Consider the following 26179-nt stretch of genomic DNA (forward strand, 5'->3'; position numbering starts at 1 on the left):
GATCATCAGCGCTGTGAAAATGAAGGGAAAGGATCTAAATGTATTACAGCTTGCTGATGAAATGCCGGCCTGCGCTGCATGCAGTTAGTGAAAGCTTCAATGTGATATTAAAAACAAAAAGGCCCGCCTTGTATAGCCACACGTGCAGGCGTAACGGTAATGAACCCCAGGGACTGCAGGGAAGGAGAAAAGTGGACACAAGTGTTTTATGATCTGGCAGCGCCACGGACAAAGCAAATAATCACCAGACACAGAGGAGCAGGTAGTTTCACTTTACCTCTGCTCTGCACTGAGCGACAGCTTAACTGGAAGCACATGGCTGCACAGCACATTAGATAGACAGAGAGACGGAGAGAGATTTATTTGACCTATTAGTTGACCCAATGGCTAAATGTCTTTGGAGGTGCAACAGAGCAGCCTGACTGTTTTCCTCAGGGACCAGACAGGTTGCTTGTCTGTGCTGCTAAAGGCTGGATGTTGCTCAGGTTTCTCCAGCCACATAGCCGGTGGTAAAACACACAAAAGAGTTTAGGAAGTCGCAGCTGTGATCGGTGTACCTGCATGGTGAAATGGAGGAGAGAGCACACATCTCGCGGACTGTGGTCTACTGTTTACTGGATGTCTGTGGCCTGTGGCTTTGTCTCCTTCCCATTAGTGTGTTTGGTGCTGTCCACATTTGGACCGGCCCTCCGGTAAGTCCTGCTTATTGGTTGGCCACTCTATAGGGCGCAGGAAGCACAGAAAGCTGCTGAAGGTATTATGATGGAGGAAAGATGCAATTGTGAGAAAAAAAATGTAAAACAACATAGATATAAATGCAGACAGTGTGCAAGTTTTTTTTTGCTTCACTTAAATTTAGAAGAACATAGTCTGGTGAAAGATCGCAACAGTTTAAAAGAAAAGCAAAGGCTACAAAATGTAAAAAAAAAAAAATTGTAATTGTGATACTCTTGCAAGAGAAAACCTGTATTATTTTAATAAAACTTAAATTTCTTTGCCCTCTTTATTGGCTGTTACACAATCTGGCCTTACTCTTCTTTGGCCCCCAGCATCTAAGGAACTAAAAATAAATATAATCTAGATATTTAGGACTGAAATCCTATCTAGCTGGCGAAATATATTATAGATTATAGATATGACTTTAAACGCATGAAATCACTAGATAACAGCCTTCTAAATGTTTCTTCTGAAGAGTCTAATGAGACTGTGATAAAACAGACACTGCAGAATAACAGAAATGTAACTTTGAGTTATGATTTTGTAATTTCTTATTTATTAGCTATTGTTATGTTTTATCTGAATTACTAGTGGGAATTAATGTTATTTGGAAAGTATGTAAACTTTCAAGCACTGATGTATGTATCTATCAGGTATATATATATTTATTATCATATTATATACATATAAATTTACTTGATAGAGAAATAAAGAAAGAAAGAAAAAAGAAAGAAGAAACAAGGAAAGAAAGAAAGAAAGAAAGAAGAAACAAGGAAAGAAAGAAAGAAAGAAAGAAAGAAAGAAAGAAAGAAAGAAAGAAAGAAAGAAAGAAAGAAAGAAAGAAAGAAAGAAAGAAAGAAAGAAAGAAAGAAAGAAAGAAAGAAAGAAAGAAAGAAAGAAAGAAAGAAAGAAAGAAAGAAAGAAAGAAAGAAAGAAAGAAAGAAAGAAAAATGTAATATCCTAGTTGAATTGTCTGGCACTGTTCTATATAAATAACTAAGAAAATGATGTTGAATTATCTCAATAAAAGGACTTACTTGGACTTTCTTTAATTCTTCTGGTAATTCCTCCGCCATTCTCTCAAATTTAATCCTCCATTACAAACACAAAAACAAGAGCATGTTAGAAAATGGATGAAGGCATCCAAAGTCATGCTTGACCCCTAAAAACCAAATTCAATGTAGCTTAGGACATCTGATACACACACCCATCCTTAAATCAAACAAAATTAAAAATAAAAAAAGGAAGGAAAAATGTAGGTTGGCTTTCTCTCTGGGTTCAGAGGCTCCACTCTCCAGCAGACAGTAATTTCCCTTTCCAGTCATGGAATATGATAATTTTCTTATTTGCAAGAAATATCAATTGCTCAAGGCGGACACATAATCATTGGGGAGGAAAGCAGAGGCTACCTGTGTAATGTGCTTGAGAGGCTAACCCATTTAGCCGCAGGCGCTGTTTGAAAATGAGAAAGTGCTGATGGTCAAAATCAATTTTCCCTGTGTCCAAATTACTCCCTGCCCGGCTTAGAATTTCACCTAAATGGCCAAACCTTAAAACACTGATACTAATTCTATCATATTAGAGACTGGTTATACAGTTGAAGTTATATCTAATGCTATTTTGCTGTATTTATTGATGTAGGGAGATGACGCAGAGTCCTGGGAGCGCAGACTTCTGTTACGGCCAGTGTGTTTGTGCAGATGTTAGGCGTCGCATTCAATGCTCCTACAGCCATCAGGCTTCTGCAGTACTTTAGGCTATTTCTGGCTTAATGGTCAATAAATCTCATACACACTGTGGCTACACATATTTTTTATAAACAATTTTGACTCTCTAGACTTAAAGTTCGGAGTAAATATTAATTTATTGGTCAATTTAAGTCTAATTCTAAATGATTACTTTAAATTTAATTAAAGACAGATCTGCAAAAAAACTGAAAAAAAAGACTGAAAAAGATGAGCAGATGGAGCAGATGCTGGCCAATCCAGACTCAACATGATTTAAAACCGCATGTTGTCCGACAACAGTGTCTGACTTCACTTGCACCGCTTCTCCCGTTAATATTGTGATTTCATCCGTAGCATCCGGCACCAGGCTGCATGCGATACAAATGGGAAAGAAGGAGAAGACGATGAGTAAAAGAAAGCTGATAAAGTGTGGACTGCAGGAAGAACTGAAATGGTGTGCTCAAAGAAAAGATGACCCTGCACATTTTGAGTATATTTGGCTCAACCTGCTGCTGTGAAGCAGGATTTTCCACCATGAACAGAATCAAAAATAAAATTCGATCTATGCTCACCACTGAGCATCTTGATGTGTGCTTTAGAATGGCTTTGTTGCCATTCAAACCCTTTTTTTTTTGCCTTTGCAGGGCAGCCTAAAACCCACTGCTCTCATTAAACCAGAAAAAAAAAGGAAAAAACAAACAAATGCTCAGTTCAGGTGTTTTATAAAATAAGTGAATCAGGAAATTATCTATATTCCAAACTGAACGACTGTTCTCTGCTTCAAAAAAAACTTTAGATTTTAAAATGGAAAAATTCTCTATTTTTTTTATATATATATATATATATATATATATATATATATATATTTATTTATTTATTTAACAAGTCAATGTATAACATGGATGCATAAACACATCATTTCATTTCAGCGTTAAATTCTGTTTAAAGTAACAGATCATTAAAAATGTCTGCAGACCTTTACTGGTTGATGATTTTCTTTATTCGGACCCCGCTGATTTCCTGCTTTAGACAATGTTATTGTTAATAACATCAGGAATTATTTGTATTCTTTCTTACCCCTATTTTTTTATGTTGTCTCATGGCTGCAAAATCCTGAAATCCTTTTTTAGGTTTTCCCACCTCATAGGATTGCTTTGATAATGTCCATAAAGGTAAGTTCTCTGTCACTTAATGTAAGGAAGTTTCTCTAAATCGGTGTGTTTTGCTAAAGTACACTCTCAAGTGGAATAATGCAAAATTGTTTAGTCTGTATGCAAATTTGTTTCTTGGGAAAGGGGGGGCAGTAGTCTTCATTAATAGTTTAACGAAGACTACCTAGTTTTTTTCTACTACTGAAGGAAAATGGTGTGAAATCTAAGATTATAATAAAAACACACAGTTTTATTTCCCCTCAATTAGTCTTAAAGTTTTTAATCCCCGCCCTTTAGTGTCTCTGTTGGCTGATGTTGGAACAGCCTATAAGAATCAATCAAAGCAAACCTGCTTTTTCTTTAAGAAATGGTCCCCTGAGTTTTCCTTAGATGAAGCTTTTGTAACCCTGAACTAAAAATAACATTGATGTTTCTCTGCCTTATGTCCTAAGCTTTGCTCTAAAAACCTCTGCAAAGAGGACCTTCAGCTGCCAATTATGCAATAATTACAGTTTTACTTGGTGGTTGCATTGTGCTATAGACCGTAACTCTTATGTGTGTAGGTGAATTAGAGGCTATAGATAAAAAAATGTAAACAAAATATTATATATATTGGACAAGGTGCACTCTGTGACATGATCAACTTGTGATTTAGTTTTGAGTTTATTTTAATTTTCTATTTCAGATTCTTTAGTATTGCTATTTTGGTTCATTTTTATTGTTGACCTATTCTTTAGTTCAGGCATCCCCAAAGTCGGTCATCGAGGGTCGCTGTCCTGCAGGTTTTAGAGATTTCCTTGCTCCAGCACAGCTGATTTTAATTGAAAGCTGATTAACGAGCTTTTGCTCAACTGCAATCATAGTAATCAGCTGTGCTAAAGCAGGGAAACCTCTAAAACCTGCAGGACAGCGGCGCTCGAGGACCGACTTTGGAGATGCCTGGTTTATGTGTTCTGTTTGACTCTTCTCTCTTTCTGCTCCTGCTTCACTCATCTCAGCTGTTGCTCCTTCCTCCTGATGACTTCCACCTTCTCTCCATGCCTTTTCTCCTTCCTCCTTCCTCTTCATCCCCCAAGATGGATTCCTTCTGTTTCTGTATCCTTTCCTCCCTGTTCCGTCTCCACGTCCTAAAAGTCGGATACATTTGGAGAAATTCTGCAATATAGCTTTAGCACAGTCAACTGCAGTGGTTCAACAAAGCAGATCACCTTGTTTTCATGTTCTCAGCAGCAAGCAGATGGCTCCTGATCAACACATAGGAGTTCTGGCTTCATACTGAAAACACATGGATAAAAGATATATAAAAAAGTGTTTTTAAAGACCAATTCAACTGATAAGAGATTAAAAAAAATGTGTGAAGACTATGCTTTGTAATGCATTTTAATAGCATCGTCTATTATGTTGTAAAACAGCCTTTTAACAGCGTATGTAAACACACATTAGCATTCTTAAACCAATAAATGTTGCATAAAAAAAGTATTTCTAACAAACTTTTTATGCTACCTAATGCTGGAGCTGTTAAAAGAGCTTTAAAGGTAAAATGGTTAACAAGCTGTTCTCTGAAGGGTTATATCCTATCACTGCCTCAGACTTGCTCGAAAGGAGCTGGAATTTTCTTTGCAGGGACAAACCTGACTTGACTTCCCCCTCCAAAACAGCTCTGGTCAGGACTATAGATCTGTGGATTCGAGGTTATGTTGGCTTGTGGCCTTGGCCCGTCCACCTGGGCTAGCCGCATCATAAACAACAGCTGTGTGTCAGGTCTGCTTCTGTTTCAACATCACCACACTGGCCACTGCCTGCAGCCACACATAGGTATTATATCCACTGAACTTCCTGCTTCAAGCAGGCCCTGTAAACACAAAGGCCACTGTCCAGGAAGTTAGATGGAGCTCTGTCAAGATGTTAAATGCTAACAGAAGTATGTCTTTTTTGATTCTAGCTGGACTCTACCAGCTGTCCAATAATGAATGGACTTACAGTTTGAGATTACATATCGGTCTGATTTATCTGTTTAGCCGCCCGTCAAAATCCATATAATAAGCTCTGTCAGCTCTTTAGGCGTGAACAAGGTATATTGTAACCATTTGGGCAGAAACGGGCAGGCTTTCCCGATATTGACTCAAACACACAAAGGGGAAAGGAGGGGAGGCGCAGAATAAAGTGACACTAATGGAACACTGATGACAAAACAAGGCGCGTATGGGGACCACTTTCTGCCGTTTTTAATTCTTAATGCCGTGGCCTCGGGTTTCAGCATGTCTTGGACCGAGGCAGCTGCTTGCGTCCGGACGGATCTGGCACACGGATTAGGATTTCTTCACGGGGAAATGGTCACGTGATTTACTGTTGCTGGAGAGGCGCTACAGGTGCCAGCATGCGGGGAGGTGGGGGGGAGGATAAGATGACCGAGAACTCGTTTCCTTTGGTGCGGCGCTACGCTACCTCACCCTCCGCTCTGCAGGCTGCTCTGTCGTGCCTGGACTCAGAGGCCTGAGCGTCACCCAATACTTTGAAAACACACTTTGATGGCAATTAAATATTAATATGGGGAATCATAGCCCGAGAGCTGTATCCACATTACATGGAGAATGCAAATCGCTCCAATCAGTGAGCCAACTGAAATAGCATCTGGATAATTATATAAATGAGACTAAGTTTATCTTTAATTTTATTATTATGGATTAAACCAATTGAACTGAGAAGCAAGGACTATAATTATAATTATATTTCATGTGGAGTAAAGAGGTTTTGACCTTGTAAGGGTCATTAGTATATTTTCAAAGGTTCAATATCAGGCTTTCGTAAGCTTTCCAAATTCAACTTTATATATGCTGAAATAATTCCTTTGGCGCTACTATTTATTTCAGTTTTTTATCATATTAGTGGTTTACTGGTGCTATTTTTTTCAACCTGGAAGAAAGACACCTGGCTTCACTGAGAGAGTTGCCGTTTCTCAGTATGTGCGCTTGTGCGTTCTCTTGTACTCGTGAAAAGTCACCAGCCTCAGCCCTAGTAGTGTTCCAATTCACAAGAACAAGAAGACCGAGAACGGACAAAGAACGGTCAAAGTCTTGCACCTTCCTCTATACCGAGCATGCATGAGAGCAGACTTGTCCGTTTTTGAGATTGACATCTTTCCCAGCATGCACCGCTGCAGCAGCTTCCAGGTTAGTGCTCACAGAACTCAGAGTATTAAGTTAAAAATTCTCTTTTTTTTTGCTGTTGTTCGATAAAAGTAAATTTTTTTATAATTTGAGCCATATAGTGACGCTTATACTTTAAACATCACTATATGGCCCATTTACTGATTTAGAGAGTAATTAAAAAAAAAGTTCCAATGTTGAGAGGACCGCGGCAACCAGCGGACCTCCGAGGCTAACGGTAGCCAGGGCTAACCGCAGCCCGTCTGCAGAAGCCCTCTCTCAGCATAGCCGTGTGTGAAGGACTGCTGGCTATGATGGCGATTTTTTGGTTTTATTTGGTAAAATGTTAATTTGTCTAATATTTTCTGGTCGTGTTATTATTATCCCCCCACTAAATTAAAAAAAGTAAGAATTCATTATTATCTAGAGGTTATTAATAACAGGAGGTGAAATGCAGCTCCAGACGAGCCGAGCGTGTGGTGACGTCACGAGTACGCTTCTGTTCCAATTGATCCATATTTATGCTGCATGCTCCCTTTCTCACCAAATCCACACTTTCCTGTGTTCTTCTCAAGAACATACTTGGCAAGGACACAAGTCCGTATTCGCGTTCTAGTGAATTGAGAAACGGACACCGTCTCTTCCCCCTGTGGGTGGCATCTTTTTTCGTGGTGTCGATACATCTGGCAAATAGGAACTTCTTTGGGAAGTCCTAGAACTCGACCAATCAAAAAGTCCTATTGTCATGACTTAAGGCTGATATATAGACATTTATTTTTGTTTCTTCAGAGAATGACACCATTTTGTTCTCTCAGCCTGAACTTAAAGCATCTTGCTGCCTGTTCTCCAAACAATATCTGACCAGAACTTTTTTCCTCGCTGGGTTTGATCAGACAGGATTAAGATGGGCTTGTTTAGGTTGGAAAAGTTGAGATGCTTATCTCCGGCAGTCTATGGGCGAGAAGCAGGTTACACCCTGAACTTGTTGCCAGGGCAACACAGAGACATTCAACCACGCACGCACACACACACACACACACACTCATACCTAAGGACAATTTAGCGATGTCAATTAACGTAAGTCATGTTTTTGGACTATGAGCTCTTGATTATGACCTGAAATCCTTTTTAATAGGGAGAATTATCTAATAAGAGTAAAGCTACATGTTCAGGAGTAAGTTTTGATGCTTTCATAGTGCACATAGTAGCCTACTAAGGTGCCCAAAGTGAGAAAAGAAAAGGAATCCCACACCATAACTTGAACTGCTGATACCAAAGATTGGTTCAGCGTTTTCATCTAATTGTTTAGTGTGAATTTCTGTAAATCAAAGTTTTTTTCATACCAACAACCTGTCTGTCTTTTTTTCAGTAAAGGAACTGTCACTTATATCTTCTCTTGAAAGAAATGATTTATCTCTGTAAGAAGCATTTATCAGATGCATTTTATTTACATTTTTACTCCTCCGTTTCAGACATTTAAGTCATTCTTTTGGTTTCACTCAAACAGTTTCATAATCAGGCCTGGTTTCCTCCCAATAGGAAAACATCCCCTCTTTCCTCCTGGCCTGAGTCTGTCAGCGATTCTGTGTGGGCCTGGACTCAGCTCAGCCTGTGGCCAAAAATATCCCCCCATGGCTCCTCTGGTTGGGACAGGCCACAGAGACCACAGGCACACAGCCCTAAAAATACAGAGCAGCTCAGCCACAGCTCCCCTTCATTCATTCATTAGCACCGTGCAGACCCACAGGGATCCAGAGATGGCTAAAAATGATGCAATGTTATCTTATGGATTTCTAAATCAAAAAGCAGTCTACTATTACACAGCTTTATCTACAAATGACTTGTTGCAGGCTTGTCATAACTTTACATGCCAGCTTAGATACAAAAACACCTCTCGGCTAAAACTGGATTCCTTGCATGTGGCGTGGGAGAAATTCATTGAAAGTCGTAAAGCTGTCTCTCCAGAAAAGATGAATTGCTCTCTGGCTGCCTATCAGACATATCATCGCATCGTGCCACCCATTATCCCCGCAATCTTACGAGACAAAAGGTGAGAAGGAGAGTGTTTAATTGCAGCAGTATTTATTTTTGACGACAAGTTATTCGTCTGCATTCCTCTCCTGCTGCTCAGCCACTGCGCTTCCCTGCTCTGTGCCATATCGCAAGGCGGCTGCTCAATGTGTGGGCGCCGTTTGTTTTGCGTTTCGTGCCTCCGACTTGCCAACAGATGAGACAGGCCCAGACAAAAAAAAAATCACACGGCGTGAGTGTTTTTCAAAAGAAGTCTCTGTTTGTGACTACATTTGAAAATATGAATGTTTTCTTGGAGACAGAGTTTATATAGATGTGATCTGTATCTGTTACTATGTGCAAGGCCTGATGCATACTTTTTTTTTAAGTATGTGTAAAGGTCTGAGTGTGTGCGCTTGTGTAAACAGCTGGCATGCGTTCCTGTGGTGCTATGTACACAGAAGTAAAGGTATTCTGGATGAGGTTAGGAGGTGGGTGGGGGGCAATGCTATGGCTGAATGGGGCATTTAGTGCTGACAGTTAAAAATATGCTCCCCAAGCAGTAACAGCGATACTACTTCTACGGCAACAAGGGGAGACGTGGAATAACATGCAGTCTTGCATGTTAAAGCTGATGTGAGATAATAGTTAACCAGAGGCATGGGTGCATGCTCAGGAGTGCCGCCACACAGAAAGGCATGTGGGTTCGTTGCTGGCATGAAACAGATTGTTTGATATTTTAAATTAAAAAAGATTTTTTTCCTCGTGCCGTGTGTAGTGGGGCTGTGTCTGACTATTGGAGGCAGAGGACAGATTTATGGATGCATGGGAAAAGTGAATACATCAATAATAACACTGATAATATGTGGAGGGAATGTCATGGTTCAGGCTGATGTATTTTATCTCTCTGCAAAATCAGTTCATCATTTCAATTTCTTTTTATCTCACTTTTATCAACTTTAAAAGATTATAACTATAGAAATGAACTTGAAATAATAGAGTGAAATGAAAAGCAAAGTTCCAATTAAAAAATACATTAAGGGAACTTATAGCATCCCCCATATTTAATAACTTTCCTAATAAACAGATCAATAAAGCCTTCAAAGATTCCCCTTTCACAGTAGCGGTGTAATCTCACATACAAACTTTGGAAAACCCGACATTTTACTTTATTACATTTATTCATCCATCAATAGTCTATCCATTATTGATGGATGAATCACTAAGGGAATCATCATCATTGGGTGAGAGGCAGGTATGTCTAAGAAAACAGGAATACCTGGAGAGAAACCAATTATGCCCTGGGTGAAAAAGCTAAAAGCAGAAAGAACACAGTCTGGGGTTCAAACTAAGCAGTTTCTTGTCACGTCTATACAAATATTAGGACCTACATTTTTATTTTATGGGGTGAATTAATCCACATTATCAAACATCAATGATTATCAGTTCTACAATCTACCAGTTATTTAGAATATTTAGAAAAGAATTGCCAACTTAAAAAGAGCTTTAAAAGAAATATTTTCAATATTCAACTTCCATAAAAGCTATTTGCAACCAAAAAAACACTATTGTATGAAATAGTGACACATAAAAAGGATACCAGATACAAAAAAAAGGAAAAAAACAAACAAACAAAAAAGGTTCTGTAGGCTGAGAGGAAACGGTGCTCACAATCCTTAATTGTACAAAATATTTAGTTTTGCTTCTAGTAGAAAATGAGTAAAAACATCCTGTGTGGGTGCGTGTGTAGTGTCATTTTATGCAGATCAAATTTCTGTGCAGCTTGTTCAGAATAGATTTTTGAAAAAATATAATTAGTTTGAAATATATTACATATGAAACAATGACATTTTGCCTCGTGTGTTACCATTCTTCAATCATAACCCTGGTCCTTTAAGCAATGAAATCCATTCTAAACCTGTAGAAAGTGATGTCATTATCTCAAGTTTAAATGTAATAAAAAAATGTCATTACCACAATAAAATGTGGTTAAAAAGATAAAAAGATTTTTTTTTTCACCTCAGCATTTTATTGTCATTACAGTGTCACAAGTAAGAAATTCACTCTCTGCATTTAACCCATCCCCTTGGGGAGCAGTGGGCTGACATTGTGTTGCGCCCGGGGAGCAGTGTGGGGTTAAGGGTCTTGCTCAGGGACCCAGAGTGGCAGTCTGTGGGAGTGGGGCTCAAACTCAGAACCTCTGGATTCCAAGCGTAATGCCCTAAGCACTTGTCCGCCACTCCCCAAACAACCTTACTACTACCTCAATCCCCTTAAAGTAGGAAAAATAGCAATTTGTAACAATTAAAACAGCTAAGGCAAGTTTTGCACACAGGTTTTGAATAGTGAAAACATGTTTGTTCATGTTTAAACTACTTTTTGTAAATACATGCTACTAGGGGATCACATTTTATACATACTCACCTTTTACTTGCATTCACCTAATAGAAGTTAAAGCAGAAATGATTGAAAGTCATTTAAAATATTTGATAAATGGATGGCTTTAAGGCTTTAGAAATATTAGTTCAACATTAACTGCATGATAATTTCTCCAGACTTTTCTGACTATATTCAAATGTTTAAAACTGCACATTTTGTAAGTCTCTGAGTGGATCAATGCTAATTTTCATCTGGACCGTTTTAATTTCCTATTTTTATTTTTTTCCCATAACACTTCAGGACAAACCTGGAGATCTAGACCACTACATAAGCTTTTAAAACCATAAAGGAAATGACCTAAAGCGTTATCAGTTTACGCCTAGATCAATCAGGGCATTCATCGTGATCTAAAAAAGTCAGCGGGGTTGGGGGGGGCTCTCAGACAGCTTTAAGACCAGGAGTTCATTTATTCGTCCGATGTGGAGCTTTGGTGGAAAAGTTCAGTGGATTGCCACCTGACCCACTAGAAAAGAAGCCTTTCAGACGCACATATTTAGCACAGTAGGAATATACAGTAAATGATGGGAAAAACAAACAAACAGCTGTGTGCTGAGGGTCATGAGGCTTAAAGAGAGAAAAAGGCCATCTCTAATATTATCCTCCTGTGGTTATGCCTGATCAATGAAAAGCCGAAACATCAAGAAGAGCTATGTGCTAAAATAATATTAAAACAAACAAAAAAAGAAGATATTTTGTTATTTTATGACTTAACTTGCTGACATTTTACACACAAACCATTAGGTAACGTCTTTCAAGAAGACTTCTTCTTTTGGAGTTTTTACGTTATTGTGGATGAAAAGTTGGAGTCTCAAGAAAAGACACTTATCAACTGTCCTGGATTTCCTATAATAAAACTGGCAGTGCAAGTCAAATGCCCATATAATCCTCATCTTGATTTTTTAATAGGTTTCTAAAGTGAGCAGGGTTTACGTTTTTCAAAGTGAGGTAAAAAACAACTACATCCTCGCATCTATTTTCCTTGATGAGTTGAGGTGTCAAAGATGATGTTCATATAATACGTATTAATAAATGTCTTACTGTAACAGTCTCTGGGATTCCTCTTGATTCAAGTCAGTGGCGGCTGGCCAATAGAGGGCGCTAGGGCGCCACCCATCTCACTTAATGGCCTAGATTAAGACACAAAAGAATAAATACAAATTTTATATCAAATATTTAATATCACTTTGAACTATATTACATTTTTTTTTAGATATGCAAGATAAATATGTAATTTTTAATGAAGAGTAAAGCTGTTTCGCTTGTCATTTGATTGGTGACGTATTTCCACCATGGGGTGCAAAAATCTTTTTCCATAGACTCTCATTAAAAGTTGTGCATGCATATTAGCTCCTCTGCAATGCAAAATATAGGAGATCCTGGGACGCAGTCGTCTGTTATAAAGTGCGGCTGATTGACAGGTTTATGTAATTATTCAGCAACAAGGGTTGGTTGACTGCATGCAGTGATGCTAATGCTTTATTCTGCTTTCCCCAGTAGGATCTGACGTAGCATGGATTAAGACAAGGATAACTGGTTTAAAGCACTTTTCAGAAACCTTTTATAATGTTTTTTTGTTGTTGTTGGCACTCATATAAATATACTAGTGTGAAAACTTGGTATGCGTTCGATTGGTTTTTAGTTTACTTCTATTTTAAACTTATAGGCCCTTCCCCGGAGAAAACTCCACAGTCTAACATGTTGGAAGAGCTTTTAAGTTTTTGGTTTTTATCCCACAATAATCTAATTATTCTGCAATTAATAATAAAAATCACAAAGTACTGTAAAATAAAAACAATAAATAAATAAATTTAGAGTAGTAAAGCCAAAGTTTTTCCTAAACTGATTTTTTCTGAAGTAACCAAAGAAATTAGGGCTAAAAATTTTAACTTATGCAATGCTGTTTGTGGACGTATAGTCTTTTAACACATATTTTCATTTACAGATATTCTAAATGTGTCCAAACTCTGTATATTTCCTAAGATATAGCTTCTTAAAGTTACAGGAACATACATCTAATTCCTATTGGCTGAGGTCAGGCTGCTTATACGTTGGAACTGAAACAACAGCTTAATTTCACTGATTCATTCTGGCCATTAAATCATTTTAGTCAGAGGCAAATGGAGAGCTGTTTGCTGTTTATCAGACTGAAAGGCTTTCTCTTCGCTCATTTAATGATAGCATTACAGTAATATAGGTGTTTACGATAGGTGTGGGGCTTATTTAGAGTTAATAAAATATTCCCTTTCCTATGTAATGAAGGATGCCGTTTGACATAAGTGCTTTTTGTTTGTTCTGTTTGGTCTCAAGTGTGAGGAGAGAACCATTAACTTGAGACAAACATTTTTACCAGCGGTTTGTGAAAGCCTTCTCTGAAACGAACCAGAGGAGAGGCTCTGATGTGCAGATTTCTTGTTGACTTTGCTTATTCCAAGGAGCATTAAAGCCAGAGTGGGGAAGTTTCTGAAACATTATTCAACTTTTCTTATGCAAAAAAATTATATATATATATATATATATATATATATATATATATATATATATATATATATATATATATATATATATATATATATATATATATATATATATATATATATATATATATATATATATATATATATAATTATTTTATTATTCTTAAAAGAAGACATTAAGGTCCTGAAACAGCAGAGCAACTGGAGACAATCACAATAACTAACATGTACAAATTATTTTTCTGAAATCTAATGTTTCCACATTTTAAAAACACCCACCTAAGTGTTATATGTAAAAAAAAAATATATATATATATATATATTGGGAAAATGTGAAATATTTCCCTTTTTGTTTGTTTTATCAGCACTGTGTTTCATGACAACTGTGATAAATAAAGATTAAGATGTTCTGTGTTTCACTCTGAGCTCCTGGATAAGTTGTTGATGCCTTGTTGGAGTAATTGAGGAGGGTCAACCTTTTTTGGAAAGTATCACCGCTGTTCAGATTTCTCTATATGCTTTTTTCAAATAGTTCTCTTTGTAGGATTTAAGAAATAAGCAAAATTTCCCCCAAAACAAACAAAAAACGAAAGTAATCTGTGAGGGACCTTATTAACTCTTACTGAATGGTTTTGATGGAGCCCTACCCTTAAAAAGGATATGGTTGAAAAAATATAAAACAGTAAGTTTGTGTTTCTCTGTTAAATTTAAAAATGTTTCCCTTGGGTTTCCAGGAGCTCACGCTTTGGGCTGAGTGCACACCATGGCTTTAAAAAGCAAGGATTTAAGAGATGCAGTTAAGCGAGATCCCTTGAAACGGCAATACCGCTTCAAACGACAGCCAAACAAGATCCACATTGTTCAATGGCATGCCCAGAATGGCCATAACCGTTGAATGGGCCCATAAACAGATTGTAATTGGTTTAATTATCATATAATTAAAAAAATATGTTTTAATCTTGGCTTTATCTTTTTATTTTCCCAGATCCAAGTGGAAATGAGATTGGGAGCCCTGTAACAAATTCAATATGCTCTTTATGTAAACACCTTAAAGAGCTCAGAGGAAAACAAAGGAAAAAGAATTAGCCAAAATGCAGAAGTTTCTAAAGTTAAAGGACAGAATGTTTGATTCCGTTCAAGAAAACACAGAAGTGCAGATAAAGCCCCTCGGAGCCATGCCTCTGTGGCAGTTTTTCAGATAATGAAACAGAGCAGCAGACCGTTTTGCAACAACTGCTTCCTTCCTGAATGGAGGCACAACTGGTGGAGAAGGATAAGAGACGAGAACGGGTCAGAGGCGACCAACAGGCTGCTCAACAAACTGTGTCAGCTCCTACTATGAAACTGCAAAAGGAGCATAAATAAACTGCCTTCTGAATGCTGAACCCCGATCATTACTCTGAGACTTCACAGCGCAGAGGGAAATTCATGGCTCAGACACTACAAAGAAACGTGTGAGAACACCAAGCACTGCGACACAACACGCAGGAATGCTCAGCATGTTTACCTAGACTGCTGCTTTACCGGCAGACTGATGTGGAGAGCCAAGAACGTCTGCTTGGCACCGTGACAAACGGCACCATGCAAATGGGAAAAGACTAAAACCCAACCCTGGTCATGTACAATCATGTCTAATTAACTGGGAGCTGCGGGTGGAATCAGATCACATACTACAGAAATACTACAGATTAACCACAGTTTATAATGTGTTTTGCAATAATAAGCTGCAGGGGGGTTAATTCCTAAGGAGAAGTATTGTGTTTTTAAACCAGCAGTAAATCTTTGATATTTGTAAATCCAGATATTAAAACCCTTTTAACCTTTTCTACATTATAAAGATTTATTACATTTTGTCACACCTTAATGCATTTAGTAGGATTTTATCTACTCAATGAATAAAAACAAGCAGCAGTATAGTTATGAAGTTGATGGATGAGTTCAGAAGGTTCATGGAATATGATTGAACTGAACCATAGCCCCTTTCCCACTGCCATTCACTGGTGAAATCCTGGAAAGCGTTTCCATGCACATTCAACCGGGTAAATCCACTCTCCCAGGGCTTTACTTTTTTGGACCCTCTTGAGTTTTGATGTTTGTTTTTGTTTACTGCTGCAGTGCTTTATTCCACCAGTGGTGGCAAAAATTGATGAAGGTGTGTGTACAAATATTTTTTATACCTTAGCCTTGTCTAGAGATGTATTTGGAAGCGGTTTTCAAATGAGAATGAACTCCTCCATGGTTCAGCTTTGTAGCCAGTTTATCGATAAATAATCGAGTTTTAAATGTGAAGAAATTCAGCCCCTGTGGGTCTTCAGGAGAGGCGGGTGGGCTGCATACTGAGGCGAGATATGGAGTGTGAACCACAGCCAGCGGTGGATTTAGGAAATAAGGGGCCCTAGGCAAAGACAGACATGGGGCCCTCTGAATTGAGAAGGCAACACATAAAACAGACCAGTTATACAGATACAGAAATTTTTAAAGAACATAGATTATTTGTTGTACCTTTTGTCCCTCTTTTCTTATCCCTTTTTCTTGTTGTTTTCCTATGTATATTTTCATTTGTCCCCTTTTATTTTCATATTGGCAATGTGCTCAACTGACTAAGAATTTGCAATCACTAAGCCCATTCTAACCTTGCTGAAGGCAATAGTAAATAACCCAGTCCTTCTTTTCACTGTAGACAAGCCATGATCTGCTTATCTGTTCTCCATTTAATAATAGCTGCATGAATCATGACCGCAGACAAGCTAGAGCAGCAGGAGGCGGGCTTATTTGCTCTGGAGAGCAGAATTCAGTGCTTTTATATGTTGTCACCGAAGTAAACGGAAGAGGATTAGGGCCAGTTTTCTCAGAATTCTGATTTTTTTTCTCAGAATTCTGACTTTAATCTCAGAATTCTGACTGAATTCTGACAATAAAATAGTCAGAATTCTGAGAAAAAAAGTTAGAATTCTGACTTTTTTCCCATGTTAAACTGAAATAAAATTTAAAATCAGTTAACTTTTTTTTTCTCCAGTAACAGAAAATAAAAAATAAATCGCTAGATTTTGTGCTTTTTTGTCATAAAGCTGCAAGAAAAAAGAACAACAATCATGGCGGACGACAATGCGGAGTGCAGTATTTATATGGAAAAGATTGTGTTTTTAAGGTTGGGAAAGATCGCTAGATGCACTCTGGCACTACCATCCATTTTTACTTCCGTAAACACAGAGCACGCTGGCTTGTGATGTCTTTATTTCCTCTACTGCAAGACACATGCGTTGTATGAATGCAGTTCATACAGGAGATCACATACAAGTCACATCTATTCGGAAATGTGAACAGCAACGCAAAAAAAATAAATTGTATTTCACAAATAAATCGGAATTGAGCATTAAGGCCTGCAGTGTGACGTAGCCCTAGTAGAGTGACACTTCTGTGTGTATAAATACCTTTTTTTTTTTTTCACGTTTTTATGCCGACAGAGCGGCAATACAGATCACTAGTTGGATGCGATCTGTTGGCTTGTGGGGATCCTTAGATTGTTTAATCCACTGTCTAGAGCTTCAACTTTATATAAAAATATGTTTTTTAATAAATAACCTTTTGACTAAAAACATTTTATGTTTGTGTTGTAGATATCTGAGATTTAATTGGTTATCATGTTAACAGAAATAACTGCATAAATTCGTTTTTAGTGTTTATTTTAAATGAATCAGGTTGATTCATTATATGGTTGATTAAAAAAGGAAAAGTAAAAAAAACAAACTTTTAAGGATATTCCTCTTAAATGATATTCTGCAAGAAAATGATGGGTCAGGCAATTTTCTGGCTTATAAATTTATTTGGTAACACTCACTCAATCTGGGATTATTACTTTTGGCAGCAGGCTCAGGTCAAATGTTGGAAAATATTATCATTTTTTCCCATAAAGCCATTAAATTCCCTTTCTCCTCATCCAGTTCTGGTTCTTTGGTTCCAGGGATGGGAGCCATGTCCCAGATTATACCTTCAGTGCAGCATGTTGTCTGTACCCTTCTTCCTTCCACTGAACATTAAATAAAGGGCCAGAATACTTTGTCTAAGAATCAATTTTTATTGGTCTTCTGTAATATTTTCAGGGAAACTATAATTTTGGTTTCCATTAACTACAGTAAATATTTCTTAATTAAAATGAAAGTTAGAAATGTGTCTCTCTGTAATCAATAATAGAATGTAATTAATTAACTGAAATAAATGCTTTCAAGCTATGCAATTATATACAAAATAAAGAGTTCAATGTAATGAATGGGCGAACAGTATAAAGCAAAATTCATTTCTTTTCAGTCATTCTGCTCTAAATTTGAGGCTTTGTTTGGGATCGTTTTCCTGTTGAATGACAGTTTGGAGCAGGATTTTATGGCTGTTTTTGTGTTCTCTGCAATCATAAAACTTAGCATCATGTCCAGAGGTCTCTGTTTATGTGCTTCAGTTAGACGCTCCTTTATGCAATGCTGCTTTATTTCTTCTTAAGAGAAAATCTCTTTTTTCTGCCCATCTAAATTGGCCATAGTTAGTATTTAAAAACGGACACTTTTAATATGAATTCTGTAGAACCTGAGCAAGAGCTGCAATTTACCGCAATTTCTCTGAGCTCTGCATGCAAGATCCATGTCTGTCTCATTAATTAAGAGATCACAGATTAAGAGAAGAAGTGGAATATTTAGAATTATTTAGAACTGGCCTTATGAGACCTGTGCTCAATTAATGAGACACAGCATTTTATTTTCTGAGTTAAATCTGTTTTCTTCTTTATATTGTATCAATGATCATGTCCATTTGCTCCTGCTTGGTAAACTGGCAACATTTCTGCTTTTACAGATGTGCTCACACAAGGTAATGATCACTTAATGAAGCACCTAGCAGCTATTGTTTTTATCTAAGATCATATAAAGTCAGCAAATTTGGGCTTATTTTTAAAAACCTCTATATTTTTATTCAATCTTTATTAAATCAAAAATTATGGTATGGATTCTGATCTATTTGTCACACTTGATCTAAATGATTTCAGAACCTGGTGAAGACCAGATAATTGCTTATAATGCCCTTATGCATGAAATTACTAAAACCGAGAAAGAGAGTGCTTTAAACACTGGGTTTCAGAGCAAGATAAAATGCTGACAACTTGAAGGATACAACATCCTCTGTAAAACACAGGATGCAGAATGATGAAATTTGAATGCAGGGCTTCCTTTTCCATGTATCAGTTGTGTTTTATCAACATGTAGGTGAATAGGATGGGTGTCAAGGTTGGCATGAAAGTGTTTTGTAAAAAGCGGTACTCTGTCACTATATTAAATTGATTTATCGCAAATTTTATTATTATTTTATATTAGCATCACATAAAATCACACACTAGAAACTTGGGTTCAGAATCAGCATTTTGCAAGTAGAAGCTTCTGATCCTAAGTAAAAGGGGTTGTATTTATTTCCTGCTCTGTGAGAAAACAAAATCAAGTAAGCCTAAGGGCAAAAAGAGTCACGTAAAACACAACTAGAAACATGTGCACCCTAAAAGAAACAGATTCTTAGTGGGTGTTTTGTTTAATTGCTGCATATTTGCACTACAAATTTGAAGTATGATTTGTTTAGAGACAATACTGTGTCTCCTTTAAGACTAGATACTGGCATGCACTCGTGCAAATATGTGGCCACACAACAATTTCTAACAGAGTGAAAATTAGAGCTAAATTGCCTTGAGTCATCAGATTCCCTTTTTTTTTGTCTCTGCTTTGCCAATATAGCTCTGGGAAAAGATGTCCCAGAGCTTGATGATAGCCCAACAGATTTGCTTTTAAAAGGAGAGCATTATGACTGCTGCCAAAAGATTCTTCTTGATGCTTGTATAATAAGCTTTACTGATAATTTTGGGGGTAAAATCGAAGGGACACAGAGACGGAAAGGGAGGCGAGAAAAAAAAAGGGTACAAGAACTAAGAGAGAAAGAGAGAGTGCATGAAAAAAGAGAAAACTTGAAAGGTTCAGGTTAACGCCATTCAGCCGGTTCCCGTGTAAGGATGGCGCCAAATGACCCCCAACCAATGTCAGGAACCAATACATCAATGCCATAGGATGGAAAAAAAAACCTGAGGTGCCCATCCTCCGAGGCCATACTACCTAGATCCCATGAGGCCAAGGAGAGACAGAAAGCACAGGCAAGCCATGACCAACCCTAAATGCCCAGTCCCATCCTCAGGCAGAGCTGATAGAACAGATGTAGTGTTGTTGCCTGTTGAACTACCAAATATTCAAAACTGGGGGGAGGGAAAGTGTGCTCCCCCACCTATCCCACCCTAAACCCTAAATGCTTAAATGCATTTCAACAACCACAGGTAGGCATGAGCATTGGAAGTAAAGCTAGAATGGCTGACCCACCTCTAATACCCCAAATATGCTCACCCTGATGCCCTACATACAGTATGTGCCTACGGTGTTCATTGGAATTTAAGGCATAGGCCACCGCGAGCATGGGAGGACCCATCTTGGTAATGTTCTCTTCCACAAGATCCTACTTGTGTGGTCGTGTGATAAAACAGGGGAGGGGAGCATCCGAAATGGGAAAAAAGAACTGACATTATCCCAGGATGTCAGTTCCCTGACCACAGGGAGAGCCAATCCTTGGAAAAAGAGAGGCCAGGGATGGAGCAGAGGCCGTCCCCCTCATGCAGAGAGCCAACCATCCATCGACAAGTGATCTTACAAGGGGCGTTGTGCCCAGAAGCCCAGGTACAATGTCTGACCCAGCCCAACCCAGGGCCCGCCACAACCAGATCAGGAAACAACCAGAGCGAGACCCCCCACCTACACCATGGCAGATGGCATGCAACACCCAACCCAAACTGCTTGCCAATTGGATCTCCAGCAGCCACACAAACATGCACACCCACCTGGACACACATTCGTCATGCAAAAGGACTGGAACGACCAATGTCAGCCAAGTTACTGAACAGGTCATCTGACAGTAAGAACCTCCATCCAGGCCTCCAGTGGGAAGTGACTGCGTGGAAGCCAAGAGAGACCGCAGAGAGCTAAAAGGCCTCCCGGCAGGTAGAAGCATACCCACCTAAAGGGGACCAAAACCAATCCCAGAGCCACATTATCTTAAGTAATGCCCATTCCCAGGACTCATAAGACTAGGACATCAGGTTTTTGTTCTGGGACAATGTGGAATGACTGGCCACATTATTAGAAGCACTTTTGAAATTGAGCAGGAGGAAAAAGCAGTTGAGGTACTGGGTTTTTTCCAACGATCAGTTTGACTGTCTTTAGTGTCAAGCTTGGGTTTGGTTTACTCTGAAAAACACACACTGACTGAATTTGGAATTCTCTGTTTACAATTAACTAAATCCAGATTTTTTAGCAGCTGAAAATAAAAATGTGAACAAACCTTTAGAAAGCACAAGGATGGAATGAAGGCAGCAGAAAGTTGCTGAAGTCTGATGATGTTCACACAAGGAAAAGCAGTTATGGCAATGTTTAGCTTTAATATGAATATGAAGATTTGTTTGAGATATGAGAAAGAGAGGGTCAGGAGAAGTCTGGAGACGCCACAAACCGGTACCCTTCAGAGAGATTTAAAGTTCCCTCCTGGTTAACCCAATCAATATGAACTTCAGCACTTTAGCAAATATTTATTGGTTATGACCAGCACCGATATTCCCATATAAATCAGTAATCATAACATTCTTACATGTAACTATTTTGAATGACTAGTTTTATATAATTCTAGTTTTACTCGGTGGAATTATCCTGTTCGTCGCCCACACTTACTGACAGTGTTGTGCATGAATGCGTTCAATGAACGGTGTTCACTGAATACGTTCATATTTTAGTGAATGGTGAACTGAACGGATTTGAAGTAATGAACATGAACAAGAGTGACGTTTACACACACACAACTCACACTGGTGTAAAATTTGATAACAACACTTTTTATTGTATAATGTCAGGTTTTACAGCACTTTACTGCAAGCATGACAGACCAGAATGTCTATTGCCAGTACTAGTCGCACAATTCGGATCCATCTTCTGGTATTTCTGATGAGTGCTTGGGAGGGTTTAACAATTAAAGACAATTTTTTTGCAATATCTGCTACTGAATGAGGAAAGCAAGAAATCCTTTTTGGTATAGATCTTTTTAGCAGAACCTAAATCCCTAAGTATTATCCATCTCTTTTTATATACTATGATCATACATTTAAAGGGTGGAATCAGAGGTTCTATTGTGTAATCTACCAATTTAACTTGAATTAGCTTATTTATGGGTTTGTGAACTTACTTCATGTTTTGAAAAAGTGAACTACGAACATGAACTAGTTCATTTTCATCTGGCACAACATTGCTCACTGATATGTAATCATACTGCAGATGTGGTCAAACCCTTTCTCCCTCATTTGAGTCAGACAAAGAAAAATAACTTCCACTCAAGCTAAAAAGCTGATAAAAACAGACATTTTCTACAGGAAAGGACTAAAAGAGTAAATATTAGTGTAAAAAATTTGTTCAGAGGTTTGGCCTCCGACTCCCTGGCCGTTTTTCAATATGTGTTCTTGTGCGTTCTCATGTGCTTGTTTGCTCGTTGAACATCAGCCTCAGCCTTAGTACTGTTTCAATTCACAAGAACTGTCACTAACCGATCCGCCCCGGAAGCACGATCCGTTCTGTGCATGCGCCATCAGCTTATTCGCACATGCATATCCAGATACGGGTCGCCCTAATTGACATTTTTCCCTCTCCAAAAATAGTAAACGTACTAAAATATAATGTGTTAAAGGTTAATGTATTTCCTGAGAAAAGAAATGCCTTAAAATCCTGTTTTATCACTCATCTCTGCCCGATCTGCATCGGAAATGGGATCCTACGCTACTTCCCGTGGCTAACTTTTTCAGCTGTCTATTTAAACATACATCTAGTCTTTGAGTTTTGTGTTGTCGTTTAGCTTTAACCTTATGGTATATAGTGCGTGATCTAAAGAAAGAAACAACTAAAATGCAGATAAACATGGTTTAATCATATTTTGCCGGACTGCTCTGAGCATGTCCCATGATGACGTCAGAGAAGCAGTTTAAAGAGGAAAATGTAAAAAGCATAAAAATTGTCTCACAAAAGTCATAAAATATTTTTAAAGATGTGTATTAGAATTCTTTAGTGTGTTAAGGATAGAAATAAGTAATTTTAGTACCATACATACATACATTATTTATGGACACCCGGATGTATATCTGTTCGGACATGCGCAGGACGTATCTTACTCCCGGGACAGATCGGGTAGTGACAAGAAAAGAAAAACTGAGAATGAAAAAAAGTCCCCGGATGTTGATATTGCCCTACGCCTCTTTACCCAGCATGCATTAGGGCTGACTTGTACATTCTCCAGATTGACAGCTTTCCCAGCCTGCACCGCTGCAGCAGCAGCTTACAGTTGAGTGCTCACTTAACTCAGTATTAAGTTAAAAGTTCTATAAAGGTAAATTTTTAGATCATTTGAGGCAAGAACATTAGACTTTTAAGCATCACTATATGGCCCATTTATTGATATAGTGTGTAATAAAAAAATTTCCGATATTGAAAGGACCGTGTCAACCAGCGGGTCTCCGAGGCTAACTGCAGCCAGTGCTAACGTTAGCCCGTCTGCAGTAACCCTCTCTCGGCATAGTACCGCCGTCTCTGATGGCGATTTTTTTGTTTTATTTGACAAAACTTTCATTTCATTTGTGTTTATCTTACTGTGTTAATTATTATTCACCCACTAAATGAAAAAAGTCTGAATTTATTATTATCTACAGACTATTAATAACAGGAGGTGAAATGCAGCTCCAGACGAGCCGAGTGTGTGGTGTGTGCATATATGAAGAACTGCATACTACTTGGATGGAAAATAATTGTCATCATGGCTTTGTCAAGCTGCTGGCTACCTTTGTGAGGCAGAAAAAAGACTAATACAAGTAGACTATTACCTACCTGGAATGGGTGACAATAGTTGAATTAACTTTTGCCTCTCAAAATGGTACCGGTGCTCTATTTGTTGGTACTCGCCGATACCGATACCACCATTTTAGTGCTGGATCGGGGCCCCGCCCGATACTGGTATCATTGCAAAACTAGTTAAAAGAATTAAATATACATGTATATTTTTAATTACTTACCTGCTTTGAACCCCCTCCCCTTTAAAAAAACCCTACAAAACAAGGACCAGTTATGATTTCTTTTTGTTTATACATTTAATAATTACAGGACAAATGACTCTAAAATGTAGCAGTTTCTCTTTATAGTGTAACATGCCATTTTATTGGGAATTCAAATCACAGCCCTTACCTGTCCTCAAAATGTGTATTTCATTTGCAGCTCCAACATCAACATCACGTCATTATTTTCAAAATAAACTCTCTGATCATTAAGAGTTCGAAAAGTGATGGAGCGACAGAGGGCAGAGGGGGAAAAAAACTGAAAAAAAAAAAACCCAACTCAGAAATAAAGATAAATTGAAAAGAGAGAAAAATGAGAAACAGTGAGAATGAAAGAGGGTTTTTGTTGATGCGAGCCAAATGACAGGCGCTGGGACACGAATGTGAAGACTTAATGGGTCCAGCCTCAGAAGTTGGCCTCCCCTCTTGGTAATATGAAAAGCCCGTGGAGCCGGCTCTTGTGATGGATGAAGCGTTGCGCTCGCCGAGTCCTGACAGATTCTGGGAAAGTGCCTGAGCCGTCTCCGGTCCTGATAAAGAAATAACAGGAGAGCAACGCTGCTTGACTTGCTCCTTGCGGAACAGAAAGGCTTTAAAAATTTTATCAGTTTTTTTCTCCAACTAAAAACCTAAGTCTAGTTGTGACAATATTTTATGAACTATTATTAGCACAGTTACCCGTGGAGGAAAAGATGGCGACCCTATAAGTTTATGACCCACTGATTTTTAATAAACTACTGATATGGAGACCTGGAAAGGAGCCCATGTGTTTCTGTTCAGGAGATGTCTCCAATCTGGTTTCTAATTGGTACCATCTTCCTCACAGAGTGACATCACTGAAGTCATGGCAGAGATGATGGGAACCAGATGATGCGGAGACAGTGACAAGCCACTCTTCCTCACTCCTAACCCATGTGGTTTTGTTTCAGTTTTTCGCTTATCTTATCTTTTAGATCGCAGGGATTCTTCCCCCTCTGTTGGCTCCATCAAGATGTTTTTTATTGCCTTTGGTTTCCAATATAATTGCAGTGAACTAAATCAATGTTCCTTCACTTTACCTCACACATTCTTCATCCTAACTGCGATTGATCTTGCCGGATCAGTTTTCTTTTCATACAATAAATAGATTAGTGTAAAAATCAAGCCCTGAGTTTTGTCAAATCCTTCCGCGAGTCTTTCGACCTCTAATTAACACCTCCCCCCCATTTCCCAAAAGCGATCCAATCCAGCCTCAGCAACAGGCGCTGCTGACCTGCGGAAGGTCAAACCTCTGCAGCCTTTCACGCTTGCATGCAGAAACACTCTGTCTAAGACACACATTGATCCTAAGTGTGGGTGTTCATTTCAGATTCCTGTTAGGATGCATCCAAGATATTGATTTTACCATCTCCTCTGATTAAGCAATCGAGGGGAACATAACAGGGGCTTGATCAGGACGAATCATCCAAAAGGATGGCTGAGATACAATGAAGGTAAAAGTGTAAAAGAGACAAATACAACATTAACTATCCCATCATAAATACATACAACAGCAAGTAGTCACGTATACTGATCTCAGGCAGAGAGAGCTATTTATAAAAAAAAAAAAAACATATGTAAAGCATTATGGCCACAGTTATGAAACATTAGCCCAGGTGCTCCCAATAAAATGCATTGGAATATTTCTATGATTCAGTTTGCTGATCAGGATAATAATATAAATAAAATGTCTGTGTTAAAAACAAAGTCACTGTGAAAAATAACCTTAAAAGGAGCAACTACCGCTGACCAAATATCTAGTAAGGCTTTAAGGCTTATTTTCCTGTAGTAAAAAAAAAAAGAGCAACCATCTAAAAATCAAGTCTTCCCCAGGTGTGATAATCCCAGTAAATTGCAAAAGTCAAGCTCCAACAGAGAAGGTTAAACATATTAACATTAGAGAGGGAATTAACCAGTACGGTCCCAAACACAGCAGCTAATAAAGAACAGCAAGGCAGAATCAAGAGAAAATTTGATGCGCTGTGATTTCCCAGTAAAAAGCCCAGACCCAAACATTATTAAAAATGCACAATTAAAGCGTGTGGACAAATTCACGGTACTGGTGACCATCCATGCAGACAGAAGGAATTCTACTTTTCAAAGTGCCTGAAAGCCTTTTTTATCAATCCCTGCTTTATAACGGAGGTCTTCAACAGGGGGTCCGTGACCCCTAGGAGGTGCACGGAGGTACTGTATGGGGGTCGCGAAAATTATGGTTGATTAGACTTTTTTTATATTCCCCCCAATTCTCCAATTCTTTCCACTAAATCAAATGTCTTAAAATCCACATTAACAT

This window comes from Cyprinodon tularosa, unplaced genomic scaffold (assembly GCF_016077235.1).
Source record: "Cyprinodon tularosa strain WSP-4 unplaced genomic scaffold, ASM1607723v1 ctg316, whole genome shotgun sequence".
Lineage (NCBI taxonomy): Eukaryota > Metazoa > Chordata > Actinopteri > Cyprinodontiformes > Cyprinodontidae > Cyprinodon > Cyprinodon tularosa.